The 16323-nt window shown below is 45.1% G+C and overlaps 1 protein-coding gene across 1 annotated transcript in view; it reads left to right on the top strand.

The window, feature by feature from the left end:
- The window catches only part of PKD1L1 (polycystin 1 like 1, transient receptor potential channel interacting), an 808959-nt gene that overhangs the window by 346520 nt on the left and 446116 nt on the right, over positions 1-16323 (top strand). The gene's annotated exons all lie outside the window — the stretch shown is intronic.

Genomic DNA, 16323 nt, shown 5'->3' on the forward strand with positions numbered 1-16323 from the left:
ATGCTGCTTTGAAATGCCGTCTGTTCAGTTGACAAGAGCTGCGATGTGCTGATCATTAGAAAGTATATCACAGGGCTTGTCAGCTGAAGACTCGGCACTTCAAAGCAGCATGCAGGCAGAGAAGAGAGAAATCTGATCTGAACATGCTTTGTCAGATTACTGTCAGTTACCGAGACGTAGTCCCGCCCCCACCAGTGACATGCCCTGTTTTGGTCATCCGATTCTGGTTCCTAGATTGGAAGTAGCAGAGCCAGATTCAAAACAGAAGGATATATGACCCACAGAGAGATGAGCTTACACTTTTATTTCCTGCCCTGCTCCTGTATTAGAAAAGTGTTAGTTAGGATGCGTTTGAGCAAATGAAAGGGAGTTAAATCAGTAGTGGAAAACCTCTTTAATCACAAAAATCCCAAATCCACTGAATTTCAGCTCTGCCACAAAATGGCCTGCTTACATCATTTCAGTGATCTTATTCTTAGCTCAGAAGAAGGTGTTATGGATCACAAGGCTTCATATATCACTTTGTCATGGTGATTGAATTATTATAAGAGCTGGCTTGTTGCATTAAAAAGTAGCCAGTGCTCGTTATCATTGTCTTCTGTTAATCATAGTTACCTTCAATAAAACATGTGCAGTTATCATTGTTTTGCATCAAAAGGGATTTACATGCAAGGACATTGCTGCTTATAACATTACCCATAAAGCAACCTTTTATTAGATCATCAAGAACTTCAGAAAGAGAAGTTCAATTGCTGTGAAGAAGCCTTCAGAGCAGAGGCGTTACCATTGCGACTGGACCTGTGGAGTTAGGGGGCCAGCTGATACCAGCACCATTTTCAACTGGATATGTGTTCTCAGACGCACATTCAGCTGAAATCTATTGCTACAAAGAGAGCCACCAGATTCCAGCACTTCAGTCACTATACAGGCCGCCGTCCAATCAGAGTCCGGCAGCTGACATCTTCAGGTACATCTCGGGTGGCACATGACATCACTGCCTTGTGCTGCCAGCCCCTCTGCACCTGCTAGCTGGCTATGAAGAAAGAAGAGGATGTTGCAAGCTGTGGGAGGAGGGAGAAGTAATAAGAATCTTTTTTTTCTGTGTTAAAGAAGAGCACCAGGATGAAGGTAATTTTTACAGGAAGGGACCAGGATGGGGGACATTATTACAGCTGGGTGCCAGGATGGGTAGTATTACTAAAGGAAAGGGCTAGGACTGGGGACATTATTACAGGAAGGGGCCATAAGGGACATTATTAAAGGAAGGTACCATGATAAGGGACATGTATTACAGAAAGAGACTAGGATGGGGGGACATTAATACATCGAGGGGCCAGAATGAGGGACATTAATTCAGGATAGTGGTCGGGACGTGGGGCGTTATTATAGAATGGGGGCCAAGATTAGGGACATTATTTCAGGATGGGGGGCAATATTAAAGGATGAGGGGCATTATTTCAGAATGGGAGGTTTTTTTGAAGGAAGGGGGACATTATTACTGGATGGGGGCCAGGACGGAGGGGAGGGTTGCATTATTACAGGAAGGGGGACATAATTACAGGATGGGGGACATAATTACAGGGTGGAGAACATTATTACAGGATGGGCAACATTACTAAAGAACAGGACACATTGTTACATGATAGTCGCCAGGACAGAGGACATTGTTGTAGAGGCCCATATATCTGGACAGAGAACAGGAGACATTATTACAGGATTGGGGCCAGGATGGGAGAAATTATTACAGGATGGGGGCCATATTGGGGGACATTATTACAGGATGGTGGGCATTATTACAGTATATGAGTCAGGAAGGGGGACATTATTACAGGATGGGCAACATTAATAGGGGACAGGGTACATTGTCACAACATAGTCGCCAGGACAGAGGACATTGTTACAGAGGTCCGTACCATTGACCAACACATCTGAATTTTGCAATGGGGCCCATAGGAATCTAAGCCCACTCATAAGCTCACTACTTCAGAAAGTTCAGCAAATGCCAGGACTGTCTCCTAAAGGGGATTTAGCTATGGAATTGGTTGAAAACCAGTGCAGAACTTGCCTAGGAAAGGCAGCAGGCAAGTATCGGTGCATTTGCATGCAAAGTGAGGCGAAGGATTTTGGAGGCAAGCCTGACATCAAGGAGAACAACAAAAAAGGCACTTCTCTTGAAGAAAAGCATCAGGACAGACAGGACAGACTAACATTCTGCAGGAAATACACGTACTGGACTGCATAGGACTAAGGCAAAGGTATTTTCTCAAATGAAGCCCCCTTCAGACCGAGTCATCTGAAAAATGGTTGCCCGAAGGAGAAAAGATGAGTGCTACCATGACTCCTGTGTCATTCCAACAGTAAAGTATCCTGGGACCATTGTTGTGTGAAGGTGCTTTTCATACAAGGGAATGGATTCACTCACAATTTTTCTAAGAACACTCCCATGAATTAAAAAATGATCTCTAAGCAGTCCTAAGAGCAATTTCTCCCAAGGATCCAAGAGCAATTTGGTGATCCTGCATGGTGGATCAGCATGTTACAAGGCAAAAGTGATAAAAAACGAAGTAGTTCGATGAACAAAACATTGAAATTTTGAGTCCAAGTCCAGGAAGCTGACCAGATCCCAACGAAAATCTGTAGTCAGTCCTCAAAAATTAGGTGGAGAAGCAAAACACAGAAAATGTGATAAAGTCCAAGCACAGATTGGCAAGGCACAGGTTGCCATCAGTCAGAATTTGGCCCAGGAACTGATATCTAGCATTCCAGGGTGACTTGCAGAAGTTTTAAAAATAAAGATCGACACTGTAAATGTGGAGTCTTCACATAAACATGATTTATTTGTCAATAAAAATATAAAAACTTACCAAATGCTTATAACTGTACTTCAGTAACCATAGATGCAGCTGACTAAAATGCTCCAAACAACCCTTCACACTGTATAATGGCCTGCACACAGTAAAATGGCACCCCACATAGCGCTCCAAATGGTATAATGGCACCCACATAGCCCTTCAAACAGTATAATGCCCCCCCCCATAAAGTGTATTGCCACCCCACATAGCCCTTCAGACAATATAATTGCCCTCCCAATGTACTGATTGATTAAAAAAAAATTCTCACCTCTCGCCATTCTCCCACTGATCTGTTCTCTGCAAGGTGTCGTCTGAAGCTGAGACATGAGAGCTCAGACGCAAAGGGAGAATGATAGAAGAGGGAGCTGACGGTTCCTTGTTCCATCATTGCTTTCAACTGTATCTGCATCCAGGGTAGCGACCGTGGAAAATATTATCCTCCATTTACAGTTTGTAGCAGTGTGTCAGTGAAGCTATTCACACGTGGTCACTGAATAATAGGAAACTACAATCCCGATATTTAAAACTGTGGGCGTCCGTCAGACATATCACATATAACTGCGGTACATATCCAGCCATTTGTAGCGACCGTGGAAAATATCGTCTTCCATTTACAATTTGTAGTAGTGTGTCAGTGAAGCTATTCACACGTGGTCACTGTGAATAATAGGAAACTACATACCCGCTATTTAAAACAATGGGCGTCCGTCAGACGTATCACATATAACTATGGTACAAATCCAGCCATTTGTAGCAACTGTGCAAAATATTGTCCTCCATTTAAAATGGACAAGTCGTGTGCCAAGGGACGGGGAAGTGGATGTGATGGTGATGGTGAATACAGAGGCCGAGGCCGTGGGCAAGCTGAAATTGTGCCACAACAAACACCCACATCTTGTTGCTCGACCTTCCTGTCCCAATTAGTAGGGGACCGCAGCACACCACTATTGAACCCAGACCAGTGTCAAAAGGTTGTTGGTTGGATAGCAGATAATGCTTCCGGTCACTTTGCCACCACCACCCTGTCTTCAACATGGTCAATTATCAGTAGCCATGAGTCTGGACCGCATATTCCTCACCCTGATCCTCCTTCCTCCCACCATGCCGAGTGCCCGGAGACAACTGATCCCACACTTGGACACTCAGAAGAGCTGTTCACTTTTCCATTTATAGATTCTGGTCTCTCGCCTGGCCAGCTTCAAGCGGGGCAAGAGGAGATTGCATGTAACGATGTCAAAATATTTGAGCAGCCATGGTCACATGAAGGCAACGGTGGGAAAGTGCAATTACTGTTACAAGAGGTGGATGATGAGGTGCAATTGCCAGAAAGTCAGGAGGAGGACCGGGATGCAGAAGTGGAAAACGAGGTGGTGGATGATGAAGTCACTGACCCAACGTGGCAAGGTGAAATGCAGAGCGAGGACAGCAGCACACAGGGGGAGGGAGGCGTAGCACCACAACAGGCAGGAACAAGCAGTGTGATGGCCACAGACACAAGGCGGGCAACCATTCCCCAGAACACCAACACGACGGAAGTTGCCAGTGCAACTGTTAGGTCTTCCCAAGTCTGGTTGTTTTTTAAAGACTCTGCAGATAACCCCAAAAGGCCATTTGCCAGGCCAGCATTAGCAGGGGTAGCAAAACTAGCAGCCTGACCACCACCGGCATGCTCAGGCACATGATAGCAAAACACCCGACTAGGTGGGCCGAACGCCAGGGTCCAGAAACAGTGTCTGCAGGTGACACCACTGCTTGTTCTGCTGTTGTGCGTTATGCCAATCCCCTGTCCATGGTGCATGTGAAGATGCCTCCCGCCCTGCACCTGTTGTTGCACACTTGCAAATACCACCATCAGTGTCCACGTTCACGTCCTTGTTCCAGCGTAGTGTTCAGTTGTCCCTACCCCAGTCCTTAGAGCGCAAGCGCAAATACACATCTAACACCCCACAGGCCACACTACTAAACTCACAGATTTCGCAAATGCTTGCACTCGAAATGTTGCCTTTTAGGCTCGTGGAGGTGGAAACTTTCCGCAACCTGATGGCAGCGGCCATCCCTCAGTACTCGGTCCCCAGCTGCCACTATTTCGTCCGGTGTCCCAAAACATTAGCCATGCCCTGAACACTCAAGTTACTGGGAAGGTCCACCTAATCGCGGACACGTGGACAAGTACTTATGGGCAGGGACAGTACATCTTGCTGATAGCACACTGGGTTAATATAGTGGAAGCTGGGACCCAGTCGGACCTTGGGACGGAAGACATTCACCCGACGCCGAGGATTGTGGGCCCTGGGTCAATCAGGGTTGCCCCCACATTCTACAGCTCCTGCACCTCCTCCTCTTCAGCTGTAAGCACTGCAGCACTGCCTTGGCCTAGCGGCAACAGGCTATGCTGAAGCTAATACAGTATGCTTAGGTGACAAACCGCTGAAGAGTTGTGGACAGCTCTGACAGAGCAGGCAGATCTGTGGCTGTCACCGCTGAACCTACAGCTAGGCATGGTCATGTGTGACATTGGCTGGAACCTGGTGGTGGCTCTGAAGCGAGGCGAGCTCACACTTGTACCATGCCTGGCCCATGTGCTCAACCTCATGGTTCAGCGGTTTCTCAAAACCTACCTGGATCTGCTTGTCAAAGTACGTCTCGTGTGTGCCTGTATTAGAAAGTCAGCTACAGCTTCTGCCGCCCTTGCCGTGCTTCAGCAGCGTTTGCAGGTTTCAGCTCACCGACTGATGTGCGATGTCCCCACGTGCTGGAGCACAATGTATATGTTGGGAAGGATTTGTGAGCAGCACAGGGCAGTTGTTGAGTACCAGCTTCAAAACATCCATCGGTATTCAGGTCAGCCTCCGCACATAAGACCTCAAGAGTGGGCATGGATGCCAGACATCTGAGCTGTCCTTCAAAACTTTGTCGACTCCATCAAGATGGTGAGCGGCAATGACGCCATAATTAGCGAATTAGCGTCACCATCCTGCTTCTCTGTCTTCTGAAACGATCGCTGCTCACAATTAAAGAAGATGCATTGCAGGCAGAGCACATGAGATGGAGCAAGGAACCATACAGGGTGATTCCACACAGCCCTGTTTCATCTCATCCCAACATGGATTGGGTGACACTGAGGAAGAGGAGGAGGAAGAACAGGGGCTAGTTTCCTGCGCTATAGAAGGTACTACTCCCACAACTGTCGTACAGTCTGTTCAGTGTGGATGGCTTGAGGAGAGGGAGGAGGATAAGGAGGAGAGCATGGTCAACCGTCCTCTTGGTGAGGACACGAAATTCTTGCCTGTTAGCAGTCTGGCACACATGGCTGAGTTTGTTACATTGCCTTTCCAAATTTGGGTGATAGTCATTACGGGTTGGTGACCCTTCTAGACCCATGCTACAAGGAGAACTTTCTATTTCTCATTCCCGCGGCGGATAGGTCTAATAAAATGGGGCAGTACCAGAAGGCACTTGTTGTGGAGTTATTTAAAAAATTCCTATGCCGGCAGAGATCACAGTTCCTTGGACAACCAAGCAGTACAGGCGAGAGAGACACAAATACGATCCAGCTGAAGCAGGGGAACACTGTCAAAGGTCTGGGAGAGTTTTCTCAGACCCTTCCATCGCTCAGGCCCTGATGCGCGGGGTACTCTCACAAGGAGGGATTATTTTATGAAGATGCTGAAATAGTACCTTGCCAACCGTACCAACATCCTCTGTGATTCCTCTGTGCCTTATAATTATTGGATATCCACGCTGGACACGTGGCATGAACAGGCTCTCTGCGCCTTGGAGGTCCTGGTCTGCCCTGCCACTAGCGTTTTGTCAGAGCGGGTTTTTAGTGCTGCTGTGGGAATTATAACTGAATGTTGTATGTTCTATTGTGAGCCCGTAAAAAAGTCGCGTAATACTCTGACAACGTTGCTGACAGCAGTGACCTGGGAGTCAGAAATGCTTCCAGGGGTCTTCCACATGCTGTTCCTATGTCATTTCAGCTCTGTTTCCATCGATTTTGGCAATTTATAGGCTCCATGCAGACCTCCGGAGGGGGGCGCCGGAAAAATGCTTGAGTTTCCCATAGACTTACATTGGGCTCGTTGCTCAGGTCGGGCATTCCAGCATTCCAATTTGCTCGACTCGAGAAATGAGTACCCGAGTATTTTAGTGCTCACTCATCACTAGATATAATCAAAATATTGCACAATAATTATACAATGTTAATCCAGTGTTTCTGATAAACACAAGGGATACAAAAGAACCAATTTATCTCTTAATTAAGACATTTATAGCCGGATCAATTATCTCTTGTTTGTAAATAGATATCACTAGATTAGTTCAGGAAGAAGCCAGCCAAGAGCGGCGTCAGACTAGTTATTTATGTCTCTCTCTATAGTCTGTGGCTGGCTTTTCAAACTACGTGTTACAATACTGGAGGAACAGCTAAAATCCGATGGCTGGAGCAGCACAAGCAGGGTAAAGCAAGTGTTGGTAGAAGTTCTTAGACATAGCAATGGGAGCTGTAGACACAATCCGGAGATGAATGTCAACAGTCTTGGTAAGACAATTCAGGAGCTGGAGACTGGAAGTAGACTGCTGCTAGACACAATACTCATGCAGTGAGAAATAGCTTTCACAGGTTCAATATCGGCCATATTTGAAAAGGAGAAACACAATAGCAGCCTCCAGTGGTAAGGAGTGGAATTGCAGCACAAAGAGAATAATAGCAGCCACTAGTCGTCAATCCGCAGAAGGACAACAGAATCCTGACATTACTCCCCCTTTCAACAGCAGCCTCTGGATGCTGCTTGACCTGGTTTATCTGGATATCTCTGATGACACTCCTTAAGCAGTCATATTCATATTTTAATATATTCATTCTTATTTATATTTTATACGGGTTTCCAGCAATTATCTTCAGGGCCGTACACCTGCTTTTTTTTTTTATTAAGTACTGCAACCTGTTTATGCATATTCTGGAGTTCAGGATCTTTTTCACTGTATAGTGTTCTTGTCCATCCACTTCAACAGGATGAGGAGGAGGTACGTGATGTACTGGGAAAAGTAATGGATCAAATGGCTTCAGTAAGGAAACATGGAACACTGGATGTACTGGGAAGTTGAAGATGGAAAGCCACTGAGCTAATTTATCCAATAATTTTGAAAAGACCAATACATTTTTGACCCAGTTTTGGAGAAAGTATATGAAGTTTCAGATTCTTGATAGAAAGCTGTAAAGGACTAGTTTCCTGCCAAAAATACTAGTTGTTAAAGGGTGACTACCTCTTGAAGCTCATCAAGAGAATGCCAAGTGTGCAAAACAGTCATCAAAGCAAAAGGTGGCTACTTTGAAGAACCTAGAATATAAGACATATTTTCAGTCGTTTCACACTTTTTTGTTAAGTATATAATTCCACATGTGTTAATTCATAGTTTTGATGCCTTCAGTGTGAATGTACAATTTTCAAAGTCATGAAAATACAGAAAAATCTTTAAATGAGAAGGTGTGTCCAAACTTTTGGTCTGTACTGTATATTTATACCCAAGCTAGCGACTATAAATATATATATACACATGTATTGATGCTACAACACTAATACAGTGATATCACAACAATACTACACATTCAACCCAAAATTACCTAGTAATATGTACCCAAATTACCCAAACATGGAAGCAAAATCGGCCTACCCGCCTAACTAACTTTCCCCATATACAGGACAGACCAAAAGTTTGGACACACCTTCTCATTTAAAGATTTTTCTGTATTTTCATGACTATGAAAATTGTACATTCACACTGAAGGCATCAAAACTATGAATTAACACATGTGGAATTATATACTTAACAAAAAAGTGTGAAACAACTGAAAATATGTCTTATATTCTAGGTTCTTCAAAGTAGCCACTTTTTGCTTTGATGACTGCTTTGCACACTCTTGGCATTCTCTTGATGAGCTTCAAGTGGTAGTCACCGGAAATGGTCTTCCAACAATCTTGAAGGAGTTCCCAGAGATGCTTAGCGCTTGTTGGCCCTTTTGCCTTCACTCTGTGGTCCAGCTGACCCCAAACCATCTCGTTTGGGTTCAGGTCTGGTGACTGTGGAGTCCAGGTCATCTGGCGTAGCACCCCATCACTCTTCTTCTTGGTCAAATAGCCCTTACACAGCCTGGAGGTGTGTTTGGGGTCATTGTCCTGTTGAAAAATAAATGATGATCCAACTAAACGCAAACCGGATGGAATAGCATGCCGCTGCAAGATGCTGTGGTAGCCATGCTGGTTTAGTATGCCTTCAATTTTGAATAAATCCCCAACAGTGTCACCAGCAAAGCACCCACACACCATCACACCTCCTCCTCCATGCTTCACGGTGGGAACCAGGCATGTAGAGTCCATCCGTTCACCTTTTCTGCGGCGCACAAAGACACGGTGGTTGGAACCAAAGATCTCAAATTTGGACTCATCAGACCAAAACACAGATTTGCACTGGTCTAATGTCCATTCCTTGTGTTCTTTAGCCCAAACAAGTCTCTTCTGCTTGTTGCCTGTCCTTAGCAGTGGTTTCCTAGCAGCTATTTTACCATGAAGGCCTGCTGCACAAAGTCTCCTCTAAACAGTTGTTGAAGAGATGTGTCTGCTGCTAGAACTCTGTGTGGCATTGACCTGGTCTCTAATCTGAGCTGCTGTTAACCTGAGAATTCTGAGGCTGGTGACTCGGATAAACTTATCCTCAAAAGCAGAGGTGACTCTTGGTCTTCCTTTCCTGGGGCGGTCCTCATGTGAGCCAGTTTCTTTGTAGCGCTTGATGGTTTTTGCAATTGCACTTGGGGATACTTTCAAAGTTTTCCCAATTTTTCGCACTGACTGACCTTCATTTCTTAAAGTAATGATGGCCACTCCTTTTTCTTTACTTAGCTGCTTTTTTCTTGCCATAATACAAATTCTAACAGTCTATTCAGTAGGACTATCAGCTGTGTATCCACCTGACTTCTGCACAACACAACTGATGGTCCCAACCCCATTTATAAGGCAAGAAATCCCACTTATTAAACCTGACAGGGCACACCTGTGAAGTGAAAACCATTTCCAGTGACTACCACTTGAAGGTCATCAAGAGAATGCCAAGAGTGTGCAAAGCAGTCATCAAAGCAAAAGCTGGCTACTTTGAAGAACCTAGAATATAAGACATATTTTCAGTTGTTTCACACTTTTTTGTTAAGTATATAATTCCACATGTGTTAATTCATAGTTTTGATGCCTTCAGTGTGAATGTATAATTTTCATAGCCATGAAAATATAGAAAAATCTTTAAATGAGAAGGTGTGTCCAAACTTTTGGTCTTTACTGTATATAGATATAACTAAATATACAACAAGGGGTTAAGGATATAAATATCTAGGGGGTTAATAACAGTGATACTTAGCCAAGTGTGCTTGTCATGGTGTCCTTCGAGTAAGAGGGAGCACATGTCTTCTTCATACTGCCGATGGAATAAGAGAGAGAGAGAGGGCACATGTGTCTCAGTCTTTTAAATCCAGCTGCAGAAGAAGTGTCCATTTTCAGGTGACAGGAAATGATGTTAGTCTATTGTATTATTCCCCGCCCACTAGCTAAGGTTCATTTCTAGTTGGACCTGTTTTCAGCACATGGCTGAATCTTCCATTGTCTTAAGGCAATTTAGACCACATGATGGAGGAGAGGGCTTCTGATCGATAAATAGCCATCAGTGAGGAATTATATCATTGGAGGGGAATTCATGTGGCGGGGATTATACAGATATATATATTTGCATTGAAGGGCTATCATGCAATCTCTCTCTCTCTGTATCTACAGTGCCTTGTGAAAGTATTTGGCCCCCTTGAACTTTTCTACCTTTTGCCACATTTCTGGCTTCAAACATAAAGATATAAAATTCTATTTTTTTTGGTCCCCTCCCTGCATGTTTGGCGCTCTTTAAAGAGCCAATGAACATGCACAGATTGCCTGCCATGCACTGTAATGCCGTAGCCATGTTGGTTTTGGGCATTACTGTGATTACACATATCCATCTTAACAAACAGTCCTTCTGAGGACTAATCCATCTGCAGAGATATCAGGCAGGCAGGGTGTTTAGGCAGGCAGTGTATATAGCAGACTGCAGTGCATATAGCACAAGAGGCTCCATTCCAATTCTGCCTTCTGCTGCTGTTAGATATTTCTATACAAAGGCCCAGGTCTCAGGGGCCAGGAATACTTTTCTTTTGATCTTAATCCTCATTATTTGCTTAAAAAGCAATCCAGAGAACACCATTTTTTCTGCGCCATTTGCTTCTTGGCACTGGAGAATACAGCTAGGTCCTTTCCATTTTAGAGCTCTAAAAATCCAGCTATTTAAAACTGTGTTTTCTCCATCAAACGGATCACATATACGTTGTCAGAAAATACTGCCATTTCTGGCCTCCATTAAAAATTTCCTTTAGTGTGTCAGTAAAGCAATTCACAGCAGTTTGCTGTTCAAACTACTTACCTACAGGCCAGGTATTTAAAACTGTGTTTTCTCCATCAAACGGATCACATATACTTTGTCAGAAAATACTGCCATTTCTAGCCTCCATTAAAAATTTCCTTTAGTGTGTCAGTGAAGCAATTCACAGCCGTTTGCTGTTCAAACTACTTACCTACAGGCCAGGTATTTAAAACTCTGTTTTCTCCATCACACGGATCACATATAAGTTCGCTCCAAAATCAGTCATTTGTAGTGAGCGTGAAATACAGCTATATGAAAAAGTTTGGGTACCCCTATTAATCTTAAGCTTAATGTTTTATAAAAATTGGTGTTTTTGCAACAGCTATTTCAGTTTGATATATGTAATAACTGTTGGACACAGTAATGTTTCTGCCTTGAAATGAGGTTTATTGTACTAACAGAAAATGTGCAATCTGCATTCAAACAAAATTTGACAGGTGCATAAGTATGGGCACCTCACCAGAAAAGTGACATTAATATTTAGTAGACCCTCCTTTTGCAAAAATAACAGCCTCTAGTCGCTTCCTGTAGCTTTTAATGATTTCCTGGATCCTGGATGAAGGTATTTTTGACCATTCCTCTTTACAAAACAATTCCAGTTCAGTTAAGTTTGATGGTCGCCGAGCATGGACAGCCCTCTTCAAATGATCCCACAGATGTTCAATGATATTCAGGTCTGGGGTCTGGGATGGCCATTCCAGAACATTGTAATTGTTCCTCTGCATGAATGCCTGAGTAGATTTGGAGCGGTGTTTTGGATCATTGTCTTGCTGAAAGATCCATCCACTGCGTAACTTCAACTTTGTCACTGATTCTTGAACATTATTGTCAAGAATCTGCTGATACTGAGTGGAATCCATGCGTCCCTCAACTTTAACAAGATTCCCGGTGCCGGCATTGGCCACACAGCCCCAAAGCATGATGGAACCTCCACCAAATTTTACTGTGGGTAGCAAGTGTTTTTCTTGGAATGCTGTGTTTTTTTGCCGCCATGCCTAACGCCTTTTTGTATGACCAAACAACTCAATATTGGTTTCATCAGTCCACAGGACCTTCTTCCAAAAAGAAATTGGCTTCTCCAAATGTGCTTTTGCATACCTCAGCCGACTCTGTTTGTGGCGTGCTTGCAGAAACGGCTTCTTTCGCATCACTCTCCCATACAGCTTCCCCTTGTGCAAAGTGCGTTGTATAGTTGACCGATGCACAGTGACACCATCTGCAGCAAGTTGATGCTGCAGCTCTCTGGAGGTGGTCTGAGTATTGTCCTTGACTGATCTCACCATTCTTCTTCTCTGCCTTTCTGATGTTTTTCTTGACCTGCCACTTCTGGCCTTAACAAGAACTGTCCCTGTGTTCTTCCATTTCCTTACTATGTTCCTCACTGTGGAAACTGACAGGTTAAATCTCTGAGACAGCTTTTTGTATCCTTCCCCTGAACAACTATGTTGAATAATTTTTGTTTTCAGATCATTTGACAGTTGTTTTGAGGAGCCCATGATGCCACTCTTCAGAGGAGATTCAACCAGGAGAACAACTTGCAAGTGGCCACTTTAAGTAGCTTTTCTCATGATTGCATACACCTGGCTATGAAGTTCAAAGCTCAATGAGGTTACAAAACCAAAAAAGTCCTTTAGTAAGTCAGTAAAAAGAAGGTAGGAGTATTTAAAACAAGAAAATGATAAGGGTGCCCATACTTATGCACCTGTCAAATTTTGTTTGAATGCAGATTGCACATTTTCTGTTAGTACAATAAACCTCATTTCAAGGCAGAAACATTACTGTGTCCAACAGTTATTACATATATCAAACTGAAATAGCTGTTGCAAAAACACCAATTTTTATAAAACATTAAGCTTAAGATGAATATGGGTGCCCAAACTTTTTCATATAACTGTATACTGTCCTCCATTTAAAATGGGCAAGGCTCACGGTAAGGGACGGGGAACTGGACTTGATGGTAATGGTGCACGCAGAGGCTGATGACAAGGCCGTGGGCAAGCCGAAATTGTGCCACAACAAACACCCACATCTTCTCGCCTGACCTTCCTGTCCCAATTTCTAGGGGACCTCAGCACACCACTATTGAACCCAGAGCAGTGTCAAAAGGTTGTTGGTTGGATAGCGGATAATGCTTCCAGTCACTTAGCCACCACCACCCTGTCTTCCACACGGTCAAGTCTCAGTAGCCATGAGTCTGGACCGCATATTCCTCACCCTGATCCTCCTTCCTCCCACCATACCGAGTACCCAGAGACAACTGATCCCACACTTGGACACTCTGAAGAGCTGTTCACTTTTCCATTTATAGATTCGGGCCTCTCGCCCGGTCCACTTGAAGCGGGGCAAGAGGAGATTGCGTGTAGCGATGCCCAAATATTTGAGCAGCCACGGTCACACGAAGGCGACGGTGGGAAAGTGTCACAAGAGGTGGACAATAATGAGACACAATTGCCAGAAAGTCAGGAGGAGGACCAGGGTGCAGAAGTGGAAAATATAGTAACTGACCCAACCTGGCAGGAGGACATGCAGAGCGAGAACAGCAGCACACAGGGGGAGGGAGGCAGAGCATCCCAACAGGCAGGAAGAAGCAGTGTGGTGGCCGCAGACAGAAGGCAGGCAACCGCTCCTCATAACACCAACACGAAGGAAGTTGCCAGTACAACTGTTACGTCTTCCCGAGTCTGGTTGTTTTTTAAAGACTCTGCCAATAACCCCAAAAAGGACATTTGCACCACCTGCCAGGCCAGCATTAGCAGGGGTGGCAAAACGACCAGCCTGACCACCACCAGCATTATCAGGCACATGGCAGCAAAGCACCTGACTTTGTGGGCCGAGCCCCACGGTCCAGGAACAGTGTCTGCGGGTGGCACCATTGCTTCTTCCGCTGTTGTGCATGCAAGCCAATCCCCTGTCCATGGTGCGTGCGAAGACGCCTCCTGCCCTGCACCTGTCGTTGCACACTCTCAAGTAGCAGCATCAGGAAGCACGTCCATGTCCTTGTCCCAGCGCAGCGTTTCGTTGTCCATACCCCAGTCCTTGGAACGAAAGCGCAAATATGCAGCCAATGCCCCACAGGCCACACTACTAAATTCTCACATTTCACGACTGCTTGCGCTCGAAATGTTGCCTTTTAGGCTCGTGGAGACGGAAGCATTCCGCAACCTGATGGCGGCAGCCGTCGCTTAGTACTCAGTCCCCATGTGCCTCTATTTCTCCCGGTGTGCTGTCCCCGCATTACACAAGCACGTGTCCCAAAACATTAGCCGTGCTCTCAACAACGCAGTTACCGGTAAAGTCCACCTAACCACGGACACGTGGACAAGTGCTTGTGGGCAGTGACGGTACATCTCGCTGACGGCACACTGGGTTAACATAGTGGAAGCCGGGACCCAGTCGGACCTTGGGACGGAACACGTCCTCCCGACGCCAAGAATTTCGGTCCCTAGGTCATTCAGGGTTGCCCCCACTATCTACAGCTCCTGCACCTCATCCTCCTCAGCCTCCTCCTCCTCTTCAGCCTCCATCTCCGAAATGACCACATCAGTCACAAGCTGGAAGCACTGCAGCACTGCCTCGGCCAAGCGGCAACAGGCTGTGTGGAAGCTAATATGCTTAAGTGAAAAACCGCACAATGTTGTGGATAGCTCTGAAAGAGCAGGCAGATCTGTGGCTCACACCGCTGAACCTACAGCCAGGCATGGTCGTGTGTGACAATGGCCGGAACCTGGTGGCGACTCTGAGGTGAGGTGAGCTCACACACGTACCATTAATAATTTTACTGGTGCCATAAGAGTAAGGATTAGTTAGGGAAAACTCCTATAGATAATACACCTTGCAAACAAATAGAAAACTGGAGCCAAACATCCCACGATGTAAAGAAGCATTGTCAAAATTGTTTGATTAAAAAATATATATGTTTTTATTGATACATAAACATTAAAAATCTTCATCAAAATTCAGAAAATAGTACATGCTATAAGTTGTACGATAATGACACAAGAAAAGTGTATGACAATCACAGGCGAAGCATATGTATCTTTCCAAGTGGAAAAATTGGGTAGCATGTAAATGGATATGGTGATCACTTATTGTAAGTATCTCTCCCCAAATTGACTATATAAGACCGTATCCTGTGGCCACCATAAACCCAGTTTCACGGTATGGGATGTGGACTGGAGTGAAAATGTTGTTACCTCCAATATTAACAATAGCAGATGCTTGTATATGTGTGTATCGATCCACTAATAATAATGGGCCATCAGTGAAACTAAAGGCCAAACGTACCATGAGATCCACACACACGTACCATGCCTGGCCCATGTGCTTAACCTCGTGGTTCAGCGGTTTCTCAAATCCTACCCGGAGCTGCCGGATCTACTTGTTAAAGTACGCCGCCTGTGTGACCATTTTAGAAAGTCAGCAACAACTTCCGCCGCCCTTGAAGTATTTCAGCAGCGTTTGCAACTTCCGGCTCACAGACTGGTGTGTGATGTCCCCACGCGTTGGAACTCTACACTGCAGATGTAGGGAAGGATTTGTGAGCAGAAGAGGGCAGTTGTTGAATGCCAGCATCAACAAGGCCGTCGGTATTCAGTTCTGCCTCCACACATAAGACCTCAGGAGTGGACATGGATGTCAGACATATGTGCCATCCTCCAAAACTTTGAGGACTCCATGAAGATGGTGAGCGGCGATGACACCATAATTAGCATCACCATCCCGCTTCTCTGTCTTCTGAAACGCTCTCTGCTCACAATCAAAGAGGATGCATTGCAGGCGGACCACGATGAGATGGAGCAAGGAACCATACAGGGTGATTACACACAGCCAAGCCTCATCTAACCCCAACGTGGATTGGGTGAAAATGAGGAAGAGGAGGAGGAGGAAGGACAGGAGCTAGTTTCATGCACTATAGACAGTACTACCTGCACAGCTGTCATACCGTCTGTTCAGCGTGGATGGCCAGAGGACAGAGAGGAGGAGG

The sequence above is a fragment of the Phyllobates terribilis genome, unplaced genomic scaffold, assembly GCF_046119375.1.
Source record: "Phyllobates terribilis strain yellow unplaced genomic scaffold, ASM4611937v1 Scaffold_4__5_contigs__length_816908805, whole genome shotgun sequence".
Taxonomy (NCBI): domain Eukaryota; kingdom Metazoa; phylum Chordata; class Amphibia; order Anura; family Dendrobatidae; genus Phyllobates; species Phyllobates terribilis.